Source organism: Anoplopoma fimbria, chromosome 19 (assembly GCF_027596085.1).
Source record: "Anoplopoma fimbria isolate UVic2021 breed Golden Eagle Sablefish chromosome 19, Afim_UVic_2022, whole genome shotgun sequence".
Classification (NCBI taxonomy): Eukaryota; Metazoa; Chordata; class Actinopteri; order Perciformes; family Anoplopomatidae; genus Anoplopoma; species Anoplopoma fimbria.
The window spans coordinates 17,385,057-17,392,451 of record NC_072467.1 but is presented as its reverse complement, the minus strand read 5'-3'; the positions used below and the strand labels follow the sequence as shown (position 1 = coordinate 17,392,451).

At 38.4% G+C, this 7,395-nt stretch overlaps 1 protein-coding gene across 5 annotated transcripts in view; it reads left to right on the top strand.

The window, feature by feature from the left end:
• The first annotated feature begins 2,913 nt into the window (after nt 1–2,913).
• ppfibp2b (PPFIA binding protein 2b) overlaps nt 2,914–7,395 on the top strand; it is a 75,017-nt gene continuing 70,535 nt past the window's right edge. For 2 of the 5 annotated variants that reach the window (XM_054619252.1, XM_054619251.1), the window contains exon 1: nt 2,926–3,077. The gene's annotated coding sequence lies outside the window, so the exon portion shown is untranslated. Of the gene's footprint in view, nt 3,078–7,395 lie in introns of all 5 variants that reach the window. The other 3 variants (XM_054619250.1, XM_054619248.1, XM_054619249.1) reach the window with 3 other exon arrangements.

Here is a 7,395-nt window from a genome sequence, read left to right as displayed (position 1 = left end):
ATGAAAATGAGTTGGGGGGAGTTTATTTACATTTTATTTGTGTGTGTTTTTGTAAGACCACTGTTAATCAGTTTAACCTTTTGAGAAAAATGCATTTCTCATGTTTGTCCACGCCTTTAGTTGGGGTCCTTTAATCTGTCACTTATGTTAATATACAAAAGCAGCTGAAGGTAAACTTATAATTTTTGTTCTAAAATCGATTTATTGTGATCTTCAGTATTTTGTTAGAGCAACTAAGAAAACACGGAACTACCTTATTGTCTGCCATCCTGCCATCAGTGTATGAATATGGTTGAATGTGAATGGAGTGAAAAAGGGCTTTGAGTGGTCGACTATACGAGTACAGTCCATTTACCAATGTCCCTAAATTCAAATATCTGCAAATTATTCTAATATCTCCTACTGCTATTTTTGCTTCCTTCACGTGCCATGGGAGATATTTTTTTGGTATATATTTTGGTACAGTTAATGTTGCAACAATAATGCACATACATATTGGGACAATAATTGGGTTGTCTGTGAGGTCTGTGTTGCCAACAAAAAATGTTTAAGACTTAATCAGAATACCAATAGTTTGGAATATCTATAGTATCCTATGTAGTTCATAGTCTGTGTTGCATTTTCATATTAACTGCCAATACGTATACATGATGATTAAAGTTGCTGTTTTTAAGACCTGTTTGAATTAAAATAATAGTTACGGAATTGGAATTTTTTTCATTTGTCATGTTTGTCCACGCCTTTAGTTGGGGTCCTTTAATGTGTCACTTATGTCAATATACAAAAGCAGCTGAAGGTAAACTTATAATTTTTGTTCTAAAATCGATTTATTGTGATCTTCAGTATTTTGTTAGAGCAACTAAGAAAACACGCAACTACCTTATTGTCTGGCTCAAGTTCTGTAGTTGCCTGCACTGTGCACATTGACGCCCCCTGCTGGTCATAGTTTTACATCTTTTACTGTTTATTTACATGTATTATCTGCCCACCTTATCCGAACCTGTCTGTGTTCTCTCCACACATGTCACACTGTCATTACCATGGAAGTGGAACAGTTTACAGTTGGTGAGTTGTTATAACCTTAATTTCATGTAGGGTAATGGGGTTATCAATCCATATAATTTATGGTGATTTATGGTCAATATATAAATATACATTTTCCCTGCATACATTTATATGATATAAGTACATTGTATTTCTTAAGTGCATTACCACTTTATTCATATTATGATTAAATGAGAAATTATTGAGTGAATAAATGAGTAAACAAGTCAACATCACTTAACTGGGTCTGGGTCCATAGCCAGAAAGAAAAGTAATCTTTGAGTGTATGACAGGTAGAAATGTAATCGATTATAACTAGGGATGCACTGATCCGACTGTTTCAGTTCCGATAGCGATACATGGGCTTTGGTTTTGTGTACTGATCCAATATCAGTGTTTCAGGCTGGACTTAAATAATGCATCCCTAACTTTGCAAAACAAAATGTAGCAAATAAATACATCAGTGTAAATGTACTGAATTGTAAATAATCAAAAATGATGGTATCTGATACCAGATCCGTCCATTGTGACCGATACCCAATCAACCTAATTGAGTTGATATACCGATATACCGATATATGATATCAGTATTGGTATAGGTGCATCTCTGATTGCAACCAGTAAGAAACCAAAATGACACTGCTCCAAGTCAAAAGAGATGGAAATAGTTATTGTGCCACTAGATGACAGTGTTGAGTCAGATTAAAACTACAAATGGATGTAACAACAATAACGTGAGCTTGTTGGCCGTTGAAGCTGTGTTTATGCTGCATTCTTGTTTGTGCTTTTATGAAGTTTCAACCAAAAAGACATGTTTACAAACTTTTGTCTTAACCTCTTGAAGTGACTGGGAAAAATAATAATGTTCTTATCATTTTCCAGTCTGTTGCATACATTTTAAGTTATGATAATCGTAAATCAACTTTTTATTAGTTCTCGAAGGGCTACAGGCATTAGGTTGTTTACTGTGTAATGCCCTCTGTTGGCCGAAAATAAGGTAGGTTGTAACCTGATTAACATTTTGGAGGAGTATTGAGTCGCGGGGCAATTGTACCCGATCAGATGGTTGGGGGTTCGATCCCCAAGTGCTCCAAGGCGCTCACATCAGCCTGTGTATGTATGTATGTATGTATGTATGTATGTATGTATGTATGTATGTATGTATGTATGTGTATGACTGTTCTGATGGGCAAGTGGCACCTTGCGTGGTGGCTCCTGCCATCAGTGTATGAATATGGTTGAATGTGAATGGAGTGAAAAAGGGCTTTGAGTGGTCGACTATACGAGTACAGTCCATTTACCAATGTCCCTAAATTCAAATATCTGCAAATTATTCTAATATCTCCTACTGCTATTTTTGCTTCCTTCACGTGCCATGGGAGATATTTTTTTGGTATATATTTTGGTACAGTTAATGTTGCAACAATAATGCACATACATATTGGGACAATAATTGGGTTGTCTGTGAGGTCTGTGTTGCCAACAAAAATTGTTTAAGACTTAATCAGAATACCAATAGTTTGGAATATCAATAGTATCCTATGTAGTTCATAGTCTGTGTTGCATTTTCATATTAACTGCCAATACGTATACATGATGAAACATGTTTTTAAGATCTGTTTAAATTAAAATAATAGTTACGGAAATAACCTACTTGCATGACACCTATTATCACATTAATATAACAAGAAGGTCCGGTATGTAAGTGTCAGCCACTGGTGTGATATATTACGAGCGGTTCCTGAAGGCATCGTGCCTATCACATGGCAGGTGATAGTTGAGGAAGCTCACGCTCCACTACAGCGCGTAGAGGGCTACACAGCTGTACGTTCCTGCACAGTTCAGAGCACCTTGCATGTGTGTGTGTGTGTTTGTGTGTGTTTGTGTGTGTGTGTGTGTGGGTGTGTGGGTGTGTGTGCGTGTGTGTGTGTGAGGGGCACTTATGTCTGTGTGTGTACTTAGGTTATCTCCGAGTGTCTCCAGCAAACTAAAATAAAGGATTTTGTTGGATAAAGCCTCAACGGATTCGCATCGTAAGTAACAGAACTGCAATGAAGCTAATGGCTGTTTTAACCTAGGCGGCTTCTGGAACTCAAACGCGTCATGTAGTCGCCTACAGTGAGTTTCTCAGGGATTTCATCTTGTCGGCATAGTGATACTGTTGCAGATACGTTTACTGTAAACTTCATAGATTTAAGGGACTCTGAGGGAGTTTTTGTGCGGTTGGCTCGGTTTGAACATTCTATTGTCTTTTTTTTAACACAGTAAAAGTTATTTCATAGTTGATGGACAAACTACGTTAGCCTCATAAACGTTAAATAATTATTTCTGGACTGTGACATTAGCATACCTTTTATCCTCAGTAGCTGCTTGTATGAAATTCAACTGAGGATACTAATGCTGATACTTTGATACTATATTCCAGGGATGCAGTGATGTGGTAGCCTCTTCTATAGGAGGTCCATACCTCTCTATGGTCACCAAACTTCAAGTATTGCAACTTGCTGATGTTATCAGTGTTCCAGTCATGTACTGCAGCATGACCAAGCCGGGTGTGAGGTATTTAATATGCACTTTTATTTCATAGGCTGCTGGACTTGTTCCACATGACAGCAGATTTGGCTTGTGTACAGGCGACATGCTAGAAAACATGGTACTTTCTTGTGGCACTGGTTCTTCTCCGCCTGCTCAGTCGTGTATTGTCAGCTCGGAGCTATTAAATTAAGTTTAGTTGCACTGACACATGTTGTGTAATTGCAGATTATCAATTTCTGACAGCATGAGTAAAGGGGGTAGGGAGAAGACTAGAGGAGGCTGATATGCTAATGGAAGAATATCAAGGCTGATGTGAGGCTCCCCTCTGCTGAAGCATCTGCTGCATCTAATCCTGGAGATAGTGTTCATAGACACACTGAGACGTGTATGCGCACGTGCACAGACATCACAGACAGGCGACTTGAGAGAGCTGAAGGAGCCTCCTGCCTCTGAATACAGCGGCTGGTTCCTCTTTTCTATTGCAAATCTCATTTGAAAGGGAGTGAGTTGAAAGGAGTCACTGCACTGACGACAGTGAATTGATTAAGGCTGCTTTGGTTGGCTCTTAGGTGCCATTAGCACTTCTAAACAACACAGGAATTAAAAACAGGAGCTGAGGTGAAGTGGTGAATGAATAAATGCCCTACATTTATAACAAAAGTATTGTTGAAGTAGTTATTAAACAATGCTTTTAGCTTACCTTGGATACGGTTTTGGAGCTATGTCTCTGTACAAATGAATGCATGAAGTGTGCACACCCATGGGATCAGCAGGTGATGGAATTCATCCCTGGATCAAAGCCGCTTTCCTCTTCAGCCATATATGTTCAGCTACTAACCACACCTCTACTGTAGTTCACTGCTCTGTCATCTTAACTACTGCTACTAACCACACCTCTACTGTAGTTCACTGCTCTGTCATCTTAACTACTGCTACTAACCACACCTCTACTGTAGTTCACTGCTCTGTCATCTTAACTACTGCTACTAACCACACCTCTACTGTAGTTCACTGCTCTGTCATCTTAACTACTGCTACTAACCACACCTCTACTGTAGTTCACTGCTCTGTCGTCTAAACTACTGCTTTTAGTTATATAATAGAATATAATCAGACACAGAGAGAGAAGAATAATAAATTCAGGAGAGATATATGTGGAAGAATGTCTTCAAAAGGTAAGACAAAGGCACAAGGATAATCCTGTGCTTTCTGAGGGAATGGAAGGAAAATGGCAGAGAGAGAGAAATCAAATCAAAGCACTGTAGTTTATTAGAGTTTATCTTTAGTTTGCTGTGAAGGGAGAGAAAAAGAGGGGAAAGCGAATGAGAAGAAGTGGTAGAGAAGAGCAGATCATAGATGCTACACAGGTAAGAGTATTGTTTTTGTTAGAACGAGATATATAGGAAAATAGTGCTTGTCGGCAGAGGCTCAGGTTTTTTAAACTTTTCTTTTGTTTTTAGTAATTTCTTTGTTTATTTGACCATCAACACCATAGCAACCCAAGTTATAGGTGAGTAATGTGAATATAATGAATCACCCTTCTTTAGTCAGGCATCTCTTTTTGCCTGCTTGTCATAAACTTCAACCTATTTTCAGGATGAATTGTAGAGGACCTCCTTTAACACATCAACACTGTTTGACTGATCTGTGACACAACAACTAAAACCAAGTTAAAGACAAACCAAAAGTGATGATGTTCTTAGTCCAGGATTGAATGTAACAGAAAACAAAGGGTTGGTAGGGGTGTGGACACAAAGCGCTAAAATGGCAAATGAGGATGGAAAGAAGGGGAATTAGAAGACGAGTGGAAGCTAAAAGCTTGTATTATTTGATTTTGTTTGCTATTATTCTGCTCTCTGAGAAACCAGCGAGTGATTGTGAGACGTTAGATAATGTAGTCCTTTACGTTCAGAGCCAACATACTAATGCACATCCCATTTGGTAAATAATGTCCACTCTTTTGCTTTAACGGAAAATCAAGTATAGGCTTTTAAATGTTGGGACCAATACTGTAATACCAGTATTAATTTTCTAAGGCTGGCAATAACCAATGATTTTGTACCAGTGTTTAAGATGCAGTATACACAGTAAACTTTTCCATGACATGCCATTAAAAAAACTAAAAAAACACGTCCCTTCCTTTTAAAAAGTGGTGAGCATCGCTGTAGTCAAATCTATCCCTGTTTGACTTGTCAGAAACAATATCAAACCAGCCACAGGAGAGAGGAGGTAAGGCTGGGGAAAAAAATAATTAGGGCAATGAGGGAGAGACAGTTTGAGAGAAGAGGGGTGGTAATGGGGATGAAGAGGTCAGTGCTGGATGACAGCTGGAGTTGGGAAGAGGCAATGGGAATGAGGTCAGATGCAGCCAGATTCCCATTACTTAAAATTAGGATATATTAGATGTCGACCAGAAGCTTCAAAGAAAGATTTGAAACATTTAATTCTCTTGTGGTGTATTTTTGACCAATGATTACTATACTGGAAATGGTAATGTAAATTATATTAATAGATAGTTAGAATGGTGTCTACATGTCTGTTAGTCTGTGTGTACACTGATTTTCATGAGTGTGGTTGCAACCAATAGGAAGGCTGTGTTTGAAGATGGGTGTGGTCTGACGGACTGGATATAGAAGGGTAGGGAATGGGGAAAGATCCATTGATCTGCCCCATCTCTAGTTTCAAGTATTCTTCAATGCAGCATGATGTTCATTTAGTAAATTATAGTCCATTTAGAGTCAAACAGAACATAAAGAATTTGCTTTAAGGCGGGCTAACTGTGAATGACAGGTTGCTGCTGACACCAGAGCCGTATACGGCCGCTCTACGTCACTCCTCTGCATTCCAAATATGGTAACTTCTGTTCGTTGGTTACAATGGAACAACAACTTGGCCACGGCTGTAATCCACGATGGTGACAGTCTATGTGTGTGATCTGAAATCACACTGGAGCAGCATTATGCCGCCACTGGTTCAGTATAACAGCAATGCAGAGTCTCTGTGTGAAAAGGGCTGATGATATGCAGTGTCAGCATGTAGTGTGGCTGAAGGTCTGGCTGGATGGGTGGAGGACTAAAAATGTGGTGGAGCTGAAACAATTAGCTGATTTATCAATTTGTCCATTGACAGAAAAACGAAATGCAACTATTTTCATTGATTCATTGTGAAAGTGAAAAATGAAAAACAGTTGCTGGTTCCAGCCTTGATTTGCTTCTTTGCTCTGTTTTCTACGGTGGTAAACTGAATATAATATCTTATCATATCTTATAAAGTGTTAGTCAGACAAAAAGCCATTTGGTTACGTCACTATGGTCTGGTGTGTTCATGTTTTCTGGCTGATTAGATGCCCTCTCAGGAGTGACCTTAATTCCAACATTAGCTCCACCCACCATCAACAGGACCAATAGAGATCTGAGTGTGTGTGCAGGACCTTAACTACAAAGGGATCAACATTTTTAATGTATTCTGACATTTTATAGACCGAACAACTTATCAATTAATCAGATGAATCAGAATGTGAAAACACAGACTGGGCAGAAGGATGAGCAACATGACAATGTGTTTGTCTGGACCTGTTGCAGCAGTCCACATCCAGGGACTGACTGACATATTATGCTGTGAGGTTGATGCAAAAAAATATTTGAGAAATGCTTTTGGAATATTTAAATACTCCAAAAGCATTTTGGAATATTTAAATACAAGAAATATTTCTTGTGAATTTTTTCTTTTGTGATATTCAAGAATCCTCTTTGTTTCACTTAGCTAGGCGAAAAAACAGTTTGTTTAATTGGTTAATTTGTTGTTCTACATAAATAT